Here is a 14339-nt window from a genome sequence, read left to right on the forward strand (position 1 = left end):
GAAACTGGAACACGAGAAAGCACGCGAACAAGACAAAACACCCCTCCCCGCATACGCAAACACAAATTCAACTTCAACTTAGATCCGAAACGAGAAAGCTTGACCACACAAAAGGAAGCAAAAGCAAAAGGCCGCGTCCGGCACCTAGTCTAGTCTTCGACGTCTTCTCACCAGCGTGGAGCTAAGTGCTGCCACTGGGCGTGGGAGGGAGCCCCTGAGGCCCGAGGGCGTCTCTCCAGAGACTCCAGGGCGTGTACAGCCCCAACTCATTATTACGTGAGAGTGTCACGGGCGGCGAGCTTCACAGGCACTGGGCCTTCTTCACAGGTACTGGCCTTGCTTTATATCGCCAGATGAGGGGCCCGCCTTGCGCCGCCCTTGACCAAGGACGACACTAATGGGGAAAAGGGGACGCTAGTGGTTCCCCCGACGACCACGGGTCCTCTGCCGGGGGCAGGCCTTGCAGCACCTCCCCGGCAGAGGGCCTACCTCCAGGAACACCTTGCTCCGCGCGTCGCGGGAAGGGGCATTGCTCCCGGCCCCTCTCCTGCAGCCCCCAGTGCCCTCCTCCTGAGGGGAGGGAGGCTGCTGCACTGGGGCAGGCTTCCACTGCTGTGACCTGGACTTCCTGCGACCCATGGTTAGCATCAGCTTGCTCCTGAGGAATTAGCGGTACCCGATAGCTGCTGCCGCCGGCACGGTTGGCGAGGCTTCCTTGAGGCTCCTGAAAGGGCTCGTCTTCTGGCGTCTCTTCCTCCCAGCCTGGCCCGAGGAACGAGCCGTGGTCTTCTTCCAGTGCGTATTCCCGATCCACCATGTGGGGCACATAAGCCTCCGGGGTCGCCGCCCCAAGGGCCTCGCCGTAGTTCCCCACGCTCCACGGGGCGTGGCTTGAAGCGCCATCTTGGGGGTGGTAGGGCGGCAGCCCGCCCGGGCCGTAGGCAGCGATGTGCATGCCCTCTCTTACCAAGGGCGGCTGGTGCAGCCTGTCGCCCGGGCTGACTGCCAAGATGGTGTTGACGAAGCCTTGAGGTAGGCCTGAGGGCGCACGGGTGCGGACGGGCCCGCCATGTGATTCGCCCGGGTCCTAGGGTGGAAGCTGGACGCAGAAAGGGGGCGCCCCCGAAGTAGCGGCATCCAAGAGCTCAGCGACGCGCTCCAGCAGCACGTCATGGCCGCTTTCTTGTAGCCTACACCGTAGCAGTTCTCGAGCCACCATGAGCGCGGCCTTCATGTTCGCCTGCTCCTGTCAGGTGTGCGGTGTTGTGGCCGTGGTGTGGTTTGAGGCCCTTGTTGTTGATCGCACCTGTCACAGGGTGAGGGCAAGTGGCGCTTGACCGTGTCGCCCACGCCCCGCAGCGTTCTGTGGAGCGCGGGCTGCCTGAGGCGCGGGGTTGAGGTCACCTTGGGAGGCGATGGAGCGGTGGAACGCGGGACAGCGGAAGAAAGATTCCGGCACAACCCCTACCTGGCGCACCAAATGTCGGATATCGGGTTTCGGCAAAACTCTTAAGGTTCAAACTGTGGGGTGCGCGCGAAGATCTTCCCCCTACCGATCCACGTCCCAACGCCTCGCTGCAAATCTAAGCTAAACGATGAACAACACAAGGGACACGAGTTTTATACTGGTTCGGGCCACCGTTGTGGTGTAATACCCTAATCCAGTGTGTGGTGTGAACGATGTGCAACGTTCCTCTGGTCGCCGGCGCCGATGCAGGAAAGGCACTACCGGCACGTCCCGATCTACGGTACCCGCCGTTCTCTCTAAGCAAGCTACGACGTGGTAGTGACTTTGCCCCTTGCTCGCTGTCGCGGTATGGGTAGACCCCGCTTGCCGCCGCCCTCCTGGTTACATCCCGACAACCCTCAGGTACACCTTCCTCTGGAACCGGCCTTGCTCCACCGCCCATCTTCCCATCTCACTACATGTGGATCTTCTCTAGTTATTTGCCTAAAACATATTGTAGCTCGGCCGACATACTTTCCATGTTTCATCAACAGTGCCACTATTATTGCAATCACAATTATTCAATATCCTTGTCAACAGGGATGTTCAGCTCCATTTTAGTGCAACTGCACAAAATGATGGAATGGTGCATGCATCCAACTGCTACATGTCTTGGTGGGCATCAACGAGCTGCGTGAAAATGGCTACCAACATGTCCACCATGGCCAGGAAATGAAAGCATGCTTAGGGACCTGATCGATCATTTTTTTCTTTATTTGTACACCTTCCCACAACTTTGTCTTAAGTTGTGAAGTAAATATTGGGTCTGATATGTGAATCATTGATATGCATTAGCATGCATGTTAGTTTCCTTTTGTATTTGTTGGAATGATGTAACAAGAAAACCTTCAAGGCAAGACACGTGAAAGAAAAGCTGAAAGCTTCATAGCATTGTAGTAGTATAATTTTATCTCACTGAGAAATTACATTTACTAGCACAGTATATATAAACAAATGCTGACAGGTTGATAGCATTGGGAGAAACTATTCTAGGAGGACAAAACTTCCTTTCCTCGACATGTGGGACATCCAGCATCCGGGTCCACGTGCCACGCACCAAATTATGAGTGCACAACCGCAAGGAATACTACTAAGGAGCAGTCACATCTCAAAGCCACACCTTTCCAATAGTAGTACGCTGGACGCATGAACAACACATCATTTCACACATCATAGAATCCTCTCATAATAATTTTCCAAGAAAGCCACCACACATGAAGATGGGACGGTTCGGTTGCAGCAAGGCATATAACCCTTCTCCAAAACATCAAGATAACCCTTCTCCAAAACATCAAGTATGTCCGTATGGGGATGGTTTCAAAAAATAATATTCCCTCCCTTCCGGTTTATGGGCCTCAATTCCAAATCTAAACCAATGAATGAACTAGTACCACTAGATAGTGAGTGTTTACTACTGTATCGTGTACGTACTTATTGCAATGCATGCATGTGTTAGCAGTACAATGACCACGTATGAATTTGATGGTAAGATTTGTGTAAGTTGCATGTCATATTATTGCTCTAACATGTGGTCAAAGTTAGCCTCCAAAACGCATTATAGAACCTATATGGATTGAGGGAGTACATGCATTGCTGAGGTTTCTCTTAATCCTTGCATGCAACGTTTTTATTGAAGCTTGAAATGTGAACATGTGAATGGGAGGGACTACTACAACCCTTCCAAAAGAGCTATAGTACTAATGGTATCGTACTCCCTCCGTTCACCATCTCACATGCTCAGTACTTTTGCGAACTATGGAAGTGACAAATTTACTACACCACTCAACATCTATTATGTCTAGGGAGATTTCAAATTGAGTCATATAGACCATAAAGTAGGCACTTAGGGCATACATAATGTATGCTTTTTTTGCCTCTAAACCCCTCTCTCCACTTAGAGGTAGGCCTCTATACATTGCATGAACTGCCTGTAACAAAAAATTGGCTAGCATCGCGTATAACCTTAGAGGCTGACTCTAACAATTTAGCAATCCATCTGGTCCCACTCGCGAGCCTTAGGAAGCATAACTAAGTACAAGAGAAATATTACTAATTGGACAAATGTGATGCTAATCAATACTTTTTAATGTTTTTCTAGGGCCCACCTTAGAGGCTGGTTAGAGTCTCTATACATTGTGGTTTTTTCATTTGATAAGAGGCAAATGGGGCCTACCTTATAGGCAAGGCTCTATACATTAGAGATGCTCTGTACTACTTTTAATGTGTCCCATCAACTTGCAGAACAAGGAGAAGCTAGCTTAGTACACCCTCTCCCCGGCCCAAGGGCGTGGTGGCTCGCAGAGTCACAGGACGAGGAGAAGATTTCTTACTACGCCTATGCCCGCTCCCTCGCCGACACACATGGTGGCTCGCAGGACGAGGAGAAGCTTACTTACTATGCCTACGCCCGCGCCCTCGCCTACACGTGCGGTGGCTCATAGGACGAGAAGAAGCTTGCTTACTACGCCTACGCCCGCTCCCTCGCCCACGCGCTTGGTGGCTCGCAGGACGAGGAGAAAATTTTACTACTCCCTCCGTTAGACGTATACTCCTTGTCCCTACCTTGGTTAGAGAGATTATCATATTGTTTCAAATAGATGTCTTTTATCAGATTTCAATATGAACTACTAGTACATGCTCCAAATACTGCATGATATAGACATATTTTAGAGTGTAAATTCACTCATTTTGCTTTGTATGTGGTCCATATTAAAACAGACGCAGTAGTATGAACTCTCCCTCGCCCCTCACCCACGTGGTGGACGTGCAATAATCCATTCGACTCAGATAGCAAGAACCATATACTGTTGTACCATCATTGCTCGATTTCCCGAAGAGGCCAAGAGCCAAGCGCAAGGTTAATAATTTTTTAGATGCCAGGCGTAAGGTTTATAGAAGAAAAATTAGTAGTACTACTAGTAGTACGTACTGTATGAGGTAGAAGGCATGTATGTTTTGTGTGATAGTCTCTTCTTTCCGGACATGCTAGACCTAGTGGAGCTCATTGCTGCAATGGGAGTATCATAGATGGCACAATTCAGAGTGGTGGGCAGCGGGAATAATATTCGGAGCTGCTTACTCTTAAACCCCGTGAAGAAATCCCATCAAAAGGAATAGCCATCCTCTACACATGCTCCTACGTAAAATAAGTAAATGAGACAAAAAGAGAAATAGATAAAGTAAAAAAAATATCACCAGCCTTAGAGCCAGCCCTATTGTATCAGTGAATGATATTTCTATGTCATGATTGACATGGCTATATTATTAACCATGCTGTGGAGGTAGTAGCGGATGGATATTCAACGAGGAGTGAAATGATGGCTGCTTCCTCGGTCAAACATAGAGAAAGGTGCGGCTTGTGATTTGACGGCTCATTAGTCATCATTACTGCCTATACTCTTTGCCCATATAATAACCACGTGGTAGAGTAGTTTTTTTCTTCAGTGGCACGTACGCAATATAAATAGGTTCATACTAGTACAAATGCCCGTGCGTTGCAACGGGCAAAAAAACATGCTCCACATGGCTTTACGCACTTCTTATATCCAATTGTGGCAAACCTCGGAAATAAGGTTACACCGAGCGTAATATTTTGGACCATGAAATTTGTACATGAAGAAGCCACCTAACTTCGTTAGTCAGGACCTACTTTAGCTCCGTAGACTCATCCGATGAAAGAGTATTGGTCCATGAAATAGTTTGTCAATCTTTTTTTTCTAAAAACTTCAATATTTAATATATATATTTTCTTAGAAGGTGTTTTTTTTTATTTTTGAGTAGATATTTCAGAAAAAGTTATTTTTTTAGAATCATTTTCAACATTATTTAGAAACTGAATCATTTTTTTTGGAGATGAACATTTTTTTTTGAAAAATTATATTTAATTTGTAAATTTATTTTTTTGGCATTGTTCGGGCTTGGCCCAGGCAGGAATTGATCGATACACACAAAGACAACACAAACTCTCTGTTAGCAAAAAAGTTGTTTCTAAAAGAAATGAACTTATCCCCTTCCCGTTCACCATTCTCCGTCCGTACTGATGGCCAGCCCCACCACCTCGCGTCTCCTCATCGTTGTCGGAGCACGAGGTCATTAAGAAGAGCACTTCCGGTGGCCGCAATGGCGGAGCCTCTTGGAGGCCAAACGGGGTCGCGACTCCCCTTTCAAAAGTGCAATTTTCTCTAAACTATGCATACTAAGCATTCTGAAGCAGCTCATCACCATACATGCGTAGATAGCTTGGCTGATTTTTGCATACTTGAAGCTCCCGGCCAAAACTCTCCACGGCTGACCTCCATGTGCTTCCATCAATGATGATTTGATTTCTAACTACTCGTTACAACTCCTCAATCATGTTCCCCCCTTTCGGTTTGGACCACTAACCACTACATAGCCGCGGAGCTAACTGGTTGCTGCTGCACAGAATGCCCTGTGTTGTTGCGCGCCACTGTTACCTCCTACGGGATGAGCCGACGACTGTCAATGAGCCGAGCTGTCATGCTTTCATGTATATTTTGCTTTCATTTTGAAATTTGGCCCCCTCTTGATTCCTTGTCACGCTACGCCACTGGGCGGCCGCACAGTGGTGTCGTCCGCCAGCGCCGCCGTATCAATGGGACCTTGCACGGCTCCCTCTTCCTTCATGTTCCCTCCCACACCTCCTCCCGCAGGCTCCAAACCTGGTGGTTGGTGGGTGAGTAGCCGCGGGTCGAGCAGCCGCTGGTCGAGCAGGTGCCGGCTGGTGCCCTTGACTTCATGTTCAACCTATCAACCTCTCCTCCCTCCAGTCGTGGTTAGTTGTTGCTGTAGTGGTAGTTAGCAGATTCAGATATGCTTTGGTAGTTAGTTTTCTTTTTACATATTTTGATTAGTTAACAATGGTTATGGCACAAATGGTACCACGTATTCAGTTCATCTGCTTGTCTTCTTGTTTTGCTTATCTATATAGCTTATAAATTGATATGTATTTTTCAAAATGGGTCAGATATATTTCAGGTTTCTTCCTTGAGTTAGAGAAAGCTATATTCAGAAAATTCAATGCAGCAGCAGCAACTCCAAGGAGAGAAATATGTTCCTATTTTGGCTGGTAAGTCTCAGTTTCCCCTTGGCTATAGATTTTTCTGTAAATTGCATATGTAGCTTGTATACACATAATGTAGATCACCAAAGTGTTCAAAATTTTCAATAACCCCGAATGAGTAATTGGACACATCATAAAAATATATTCATGAATGACTTTGTGGTTGAGGACATGAAGACATGCTCCTTAAATACGACCAAGTAGTTATGTATTCTAACTCCGAAGTTGACAGTTGGACTGTTCTGTTGAATTCAAGTAATGAATTTATGGTTAGAAAATTAGCAGTGTAATATGAAATTTAAATGCGTAACTTGGTCGTAAATAAACCTACGAAGTACCAACTGAAATTTGGAACAAAAAATTCAAAGGTTGCATTAATTTAGAGGAACTACTTCCATTAAAAACTTATTTAAATAGAAGCCTTCTCATGCTCATGCTAAGAAAGCCTTGCTTCTGTTACTTGTATGTACTGGTTTACTTTTTACTTGTATCACTACTATTTACTGCTAAGAAAGGCTGCAGGGACCATATAGCACTGATCTCAAGTTCTCAACCACTCATGCAGACATTCAGCCAATTAAGTACAGAGATGTAGAGCCGAACCATATAGCACTGGCCTTACAAAAATAAACGAAAACAGAGACCTTTTCAATTCTAGATCTTACAAAAATAAACTAAAACAGAGACCTTCTCAATTCTAGATCAGTAGGTTTTTCAAACTGAGATGGCCTTTCCATTAATCAAAAACCATAGATAAATCATTGTCCATGCACCTTTGGCTAAAGATATATGCATACATAAACCATTGTTCTCTGGTGTGTCTATAAATGCATATTCATAGATAAATCATTGCTCTCTTGTGTGTATATTTTTTTTTTTTGAACGGTCACTGGGGGGGAGAGCTTCCCCACCTGAATATATTACCACTCAAAGGAAGTTCGAGAATTACAACAGAGAAAGATTACAACATCACCCTTTTAGGATGTAGCTGAGGATAAGAAGTGAAGCCATTGCTTAGCGAATAAATTGTCTTCCTTCTTTTTGAACCGAAAAACCCAAAGAGAGAAATCAGTTACAATGTTGCGTAGCGTGGTTCTGTGAGAATGATCCTCGTTTCTGAAAACTAGGGCGTTTCTTGAATCCCAAAGTTTCCAAGATATAGTGAGAGCGACTGATGGCCATATGTTGGGGTTGAGGCCTTGAAGCGTTTGGTGTTGTAGCAGGTCGTCAAGAGAGGTTGGAGCGTGCAGCCCCAGGGCGGACCAGACTTGTGTAGCATAAGAACAGCTGGAGATGAGGTGTAGCGCATCTTCATGAGGATCTTGACAGCGAGGGCATGCGGCTGATTGCGCAATATGCTTGCGAAATAAGTTGGCCTTCGTGTTGAGCCGATCGTGGAGGAGTAGCCAGGCGAAGATCTTGACCTTGATCGGGACTTTTGAGGCCCAAACAAGATCGTGGTGTGGGTCGATGTAGTCTTCAGCAACAATAGAGGAGTAGGCATTCTTTGCTGAGAACGGCAGGCCATGGGAGAGCGACCGTTAGTCTAGTTGGTCGACCTGTTAGAAGTCCTGCAACAACAACAGCACGCTATCCAGCTCGCGAGCAGCAGCATTAGATAGACGATTCCGCAGGTTCGCTAATAAGCTGGTTTGCCAGACAGTAGCCACTAAAACCTTGTCATCAATGGAGTGTGAGTAGAGGTTGGGAAAAACTTTTTGTAGTGGTGATTGCAGCAGCCATTTATCTAGCCAGAAGAAGGTGGAGAGGCCATTGTATGTGATGACAAAGGAGTGCTCAATTAGCAGTGGCAAGTTGTTGTTGATAACCTTCCATAGAAAGGAAGGTCGTGTAGTTTTTGTAGCAATACCGAGAGGGTGCTGTTGGTTGAACCACTGGGTCCAGGGGACATTTGGGTGTTGCAGAATTTTGGAAGAAAATTTCATAAGCAAGCAACGGTTTTGGATCTCAAGATTTTTAATGCCTAGACCACCAGTATCTTTAGGTTTGCAAACGTTTTTCCACGCGACAAGGAAGCTCGCCCCAGTGCATGTATACTCGTTAGACCAGAAGAAGGCTCTCCGAATAGCGTCAAGTTTTGCTAAGATGGATTTAGGTAGCTTGAAAACTGACATGAAATAGACTGTTAAGGAGTCGAGGACCGCAGTCAGGAGGGTGAGCGTAGCCCCCCTTGAGAGAAGGCGCGCCACCCAGCCAAAGAGGAATTTCCGAAAGTTATCTATGATGGGGTCGAAGGCCGTCAATGATAATTTTGAAGGGGAAAGTGGTAGCCCTAGGTACACCAGCGGAAATTCAGATGTTGAGCAACCGATAGTAGCAGCAATGTTATTTTGGGTAGCAGAGTCCGTAGCAATTGTGAGAAGAGCAGTTTTGTGGTAGTTGATTACCAACCCCGTTGCCAGGGCGAAATCATGAAGGGTTTTTTTGAGAATCAGGGTTGCTGCATCGCTAGCAGCAGCGATTATGAGGGTATCATCCGCGTATTGCAGTGTCACCGGTGGATCATTTGGTCTTAGAGGGTGGCAGAGAATGTTAGGTTGAAATGCTTTGGCAATTAATCTTTGGAGAACATCAGCGACGATGATGAACAGATACGGTGAGAATGGGTCCCCATGTCTAAGTCCACAGTGACATTGAATCCAGGGCCCTGGAACACCATTCAAAAGAATAGCCGTTTTGCCAGTAGAGAGTATATTTTGGACCCAATCGCAGAAGATGTAGGGGAAGCGACGTGCTGTTAGAATTTGGATGAGGGAGGTCCAGCATATGGAGTCAAATGCTTTCCTGAAGTCCAACTTAAAAACCATGGTCTGAGCTTTGCGAGTGTGGCACGTAATGAGAATATCTGCAGCATAAATGAAGTTCTCGGCAATGTTACGGCCATGGAGGAAGCCCGTCTGATCGTAGTGAATGAGAAGCGGTATGAAAGGTTTAACTCTGTTTGTGAGGATTTTGGCAACTGCTTTTGGCGTGAAGTTTTGGAGAGAGATTGGTCTAAATGCATCAGGAGCAGTTGGCGCCTGTGTTTTTGGTAATAGTACCATGTAGGCTCGGTTGAAGCATTCGAGAGAGCATGTTTGATCCTGGAAGGCAGCAAAAAAAGGTAGGATGGATGGTTTGATGATGTGCCAAAATTATCTGAAGAAGATGGGCCCGAAGCCGTCTGGACCGGGGCTGGCATTGGTGTTCATGGAGAGAAAAGCTTGATGGATTTCTTCGTGGGAGAAGGGCAGTGTTAGATCACGAAGCTGAGGGAGGGGAGAGGGGTATAGCTGCTGAAGACTGAAGTTCCAGGTTGCCTGTTTAGTGGTGCCAATCAATTGTTGGAAAAAATCTTTCAAAATGTGGGCTTTTTGTTCGTGGAGAAAAACTTCAGTGTTGTTGTGAATAAGCATGGGGATTTTATTTGTTCTCGATCGCTGGGTTGCCGAAGCATGGAAGAATCTAGTGTTCTCGTCACCGTCGACGGCCAATCGTACCTTCCCCCTTTGTTTCCAGAAGGAGATCTTTTGTTTGATAGTTAGTTGGAGCAGATTGGAGAGCAAAGTTTTTGTTCGAGCGGGAGAAGTGGGGCGATTTCTTCGTTTAAATCAAGGCCCTGGATAGCCAGTTTGCAGTTAGTTTCTTGTTGGTAAATGGGTTTCAGTGTTTTGGCCCAAGACTTTAGGGCCGATCATGTAGATTTGATACACCCAGCAAGGGCGGCAGCATGGTCTATGGGGGGCCTCTGATGATCAGAGATGGGCTGCCAGCATTCACGCACAACATCTGCACATTTTGGGAATGAGGCCCAGAATCTTTCAAATCGAAAAATGCGGGAAGATGGGACGGATGTGGATATTGTGACTAGTAGTGGTACGTGATCAGAAATAAACCTAGTGAGTGAGGTTGAGTGAGAGTTTGGGAAGATAGCATCCCAAGCTAAGTTGATCAGTACCCTATCTAGTCGGATTAGAGTAGGGGACTGTCTTTTATTTGACCAGGTGAACTCTCTGTCAAGTAGTGGCAGCTCTAAGAGGGCAAGTTGGTCGATTGTATCGTTGAAAGCGTCAGCCTCTGATCTTCGAAAGTTGCTGTTGTTACGTTCGTAAGGGAATCTGGTGATGTTGAAGTCTCCAATTAGGAGCCAAGGTGATTGCGCTGGTGGTTCAATTAGTTTTAGTTCGTCCAGGAAAGTCATCTTAAGATCGCGTTGCGATGGTGCGTATACGTTCGTAACGAAGATGCTGTGTGGCGATGCAAGACATGATAGAGTTAAGGTAGATGTGAAGCGTTTGTGTTGGCAATTGATGAGAGAGAAGCATCGGGAGTTTGTGGCCGAAAGAATGCCGCCCGCAGTTCCAGAAGCATCCAGGTGATTGTTCGAGTCTAGGAAACGTGGCAGGATCGATCTAAGCTTGATTGTGTCAGGTTTTTGTAATTTGGTTTCTTGAAGAAGGGCAATGGACAGCCGTAAGCAGTTGATTTCCGAGAACACGTTCGCGCACTTGTCATTGTCACCTAAACCACGTACATTCCAGGATACGATTGAGTAGGAAGCGTTCTTCATAGATGAAACTTGAGGTAGCACCATACATAGGGGTATTGACACGATCGACAACCATATCGTGTCAAGTTACAGTACGACAAGCTGACAGAAGTAGGTGTGAGCACACTAACAGATACGGTCTTTCTACCATAGCAGCTACATAGCGGAGCTAGACCCGGATACATGGCCATGATTGGCCGCCACACACGTGGCCACAGAACGGATAGCTGATCATGGCGAGTCCAGGTCACCAGAGGCCGACGCAAGGTCCACAACCGCCTCCTGCGAGGCACCGCAGGCAGCAGCAACAGCAGCAAGATCTTCAGGTGAGGCAAGATCGCGAGATGATCCATCGACAAACCCAGACTCGTCGCAAAGATGAGCATGGATCATAGCATCAGAAAGATCCTTGGACGCAGCTGCCAGGTCCAACTTCTTGGCCTTGGAACGCATGGCCCTGGCGGTCATGGTGGAGTAGACAGGCGGCTCGATCTCAGCCAGCCTGGCGCTGCGCCTGGCCTTGATGCCAGAGTCAGCCGCCATCTTAGCGCGCCTGCTGATACGCCTAGCCAGGCATTCATGGGTTGGCTCCGGCGAGAGAATGGCCGAGGGTGCAGGTGGAGATGGCGGTGGAGACAGCGGAGCAGGGAGCGGAGGTGAAGGTGGTGGGGCTGGTAAGGCGAGCAAAGAGCGAGAGGGGCGAAGGCGAGCTCGATCCCGAGCCGGAGAGGGAGAGCGAGCTGGGGAAGCCCAAGGGGCATGAACCAGCATGGCGACGGGCATGCCATCGGCCATGACAGCCAGGATCGGGATGCCTTCTAGAGGCCGGTCCACAGGAGATGGAGGAGGGCCCGTGGGTGACTCCGGTGTGCAAGCGAATGGTGACATTGCCGTAGCGATGTTTCTGATCTGTGAGATGGTGGAGTGTGAGAGATGAGGGTTTGAAGTGAGGGAGGAGAGGGAGCCATCGTCACCGTCCTCCGAGGAGAAGGGTGAGGCCTGAGAACCATGGCGGAAGAGCGCACAGCTCTCAAGCTTGACAATGACAACGTCATTGTCGGGGAGCCTAACCATGAGGCATGGGGGAAGGACGAAGTCACGGGCAACCATGACCAGAGCGCGGACGCTCGAGTAATCACCCTGGTAGTAGTGTTGATCAGCAGAGACGAAGTCGCCAAGATGGGAGAAGAAATAGTCGACACCCTCATGGTGCCATAGCTCGTCCGGGAAATCGAAAGCCTCGATCTCCGCCATGTGAATGAAGATAGCTGTGGATCTGTTGTCGGCGTGTTCGGGCCGTTCGAAGAAGAGCGTGTTGCCCTGGAAGTGGATAGGACCATGGCCAGTGGCCGCGAGGCGCTCCTCCGCGCTGGGGAAGGAGAGACGCCCGGTGCCACGTGCAGAGGAGGTGAGGCCGAAGGCGGGGTTATTGCGGTGGTGAGCAAGGGCCTGGCGTATGAACCTAAATGGGTTGTGCAGCGGTGTGGCGAGGTGCACGTAGGCTAGGTTGTCAACCTGCCGAACGAGGCAACTGGGTGGGACGAGGAGGGGAATATGTGGTGACGAGGGGGTGTAGCCTGATGCAGCGGAGGGAATGTTGACAGGAGATGGAGGCGGAGGCGGGGCGAAGGACGGCGCCGGGGAGGAGGATGAGGATGCTCGTGGCCCGAAGATGAGCGGGAGACGGAATGGTGGCAGATCATTGGTGAGAACACAGTGAGAGCCGAACCAGATCGGAGCGCCGTTGGAGTGCGCGGAGCCGGCCGAGGAGCCGGAGGCGGTGTGAGTGCCCGTCGTATGAGCCATTGAGCTGCAAGGAGGCCGCATGAAAGCAGGGTTAATACGAGGAGGGGGGGGCATAGCAGGGAAGAACGGGAGGAAGCGAACAGCCTTGCACCTGAAGCTCCGGTGGCCGGAGCACCAACAGCGTGAGCACCGAACAGGGTCGCGACAGTCAGCGATATTGTGGTCGCTAGCAAGGCACCGAAAGCATCTACTCTTCTTCTTGCGGCTGTAATGGTGGTGAATGTGTTTGGGGTTTGCTAGCAGCGGGGAGGGGGATATATAGGCTGGAGAGGCCGATTGGGGCGGGCGGGTGGATGCAGAGACCCGAGGGGGGGGGCTCAGCAAAACCTCCCGTAGGAGCGCGGGTCCTGCGTCGGTGCGGAGATCGAAGATCGCAGGGGGGTGGCAGCAGCGGCAGGGGCGTGTGACTGGTTCATGGTGATCTCGGGACGGAGCTGAGATGACTGGGCGGGGCGTAGGCTGGCGGAGGTAGGGGAGGCAGGTGGTGGACTAGACGCGATGATGGGCGCATGCGTGGGCATGCAGGCGTTGTTTTTGTCATGCTGGGTAGTAGAGCTGGGGGGCGTTTGTGGGGCCCGTGAATCAGCGACTGATGGGTGTGGGATTGGGTGAGAGGATGCGTCTAGGGAAGCGCAGGGGCTGCGCGGCCGACCGGAGGGCGGCTGGGTCGACCCATGTGGGGTCACTATGTCAGTGCGATGTGATGTGTGGCGTGGAGGCGGGTCGATGGTGGCCGGCTCGGTTAAAATACAAACCTGGTCTATGGAGGGTACGGCATAGCGACCTAGCTGTTCATTTTTTCTCTCTGGAGGAGGGGAGCGAGGAGACCCGACGGGAGCTGCCGATCCAGGAGAGAGATCCACGTGTCCCAGGCCATCGATTGCATGGCAGTCAACAAGGTCCTCTTTAGTGGATTCCACGCACTGAACAGTGCCGTGAATCTTGTCTTGCAGGAGAGAAAGATTTTGTGGTGTTGTTATGGTTGACGGGTGCGGTCCAAGGCAGGACGAGTGGTGGGTGGGCAGGACAGTCACGCACGTACCCAGTGAGTCCGGCTCAAAGATTATAGGCATCGGTACCGCACGCACAGTGTGCGTGGCTTGGTCAAACGAGGCGAACAGTTGTAATTCAAAATTTGAAAACCGGATGGGCGCTACACGGAGAATTTTGTTTCTGACCTGGGCCGAGTAGACATGCACTAGAAACAAGTTTGGAGCTAATGTGGTAGCGTGGAAAACCCTTTGAAACGAGAATTGGTGGTCTAGAGCATTATTGATCAATGTTTCATTAGCACACACTGACTTTGAGAAGAACACAATCCATATGGGAGTGGTTGGTTTGTAGGTTAGGCATGACGTGGGCGAGGTGACAAGGCAGTGGTACTTAGCGTAAACCAA

Source organism: Triticum dicoccoides, chromosome 5B, assembly GCF_002162155.2.
Source record: "Triticum dicoccoides isolate Atlit2015 ecotype Zavitan chromosome 5B, WEW_v2.0, whole genome shotgun sequence".
Classification (NCBI taxonomy): Eukaryota; Viridiplantae; Streptophyta; class Magnoliopsida; order Poales; family Poaceae; genus Triticum; species Triticum dicoccoides.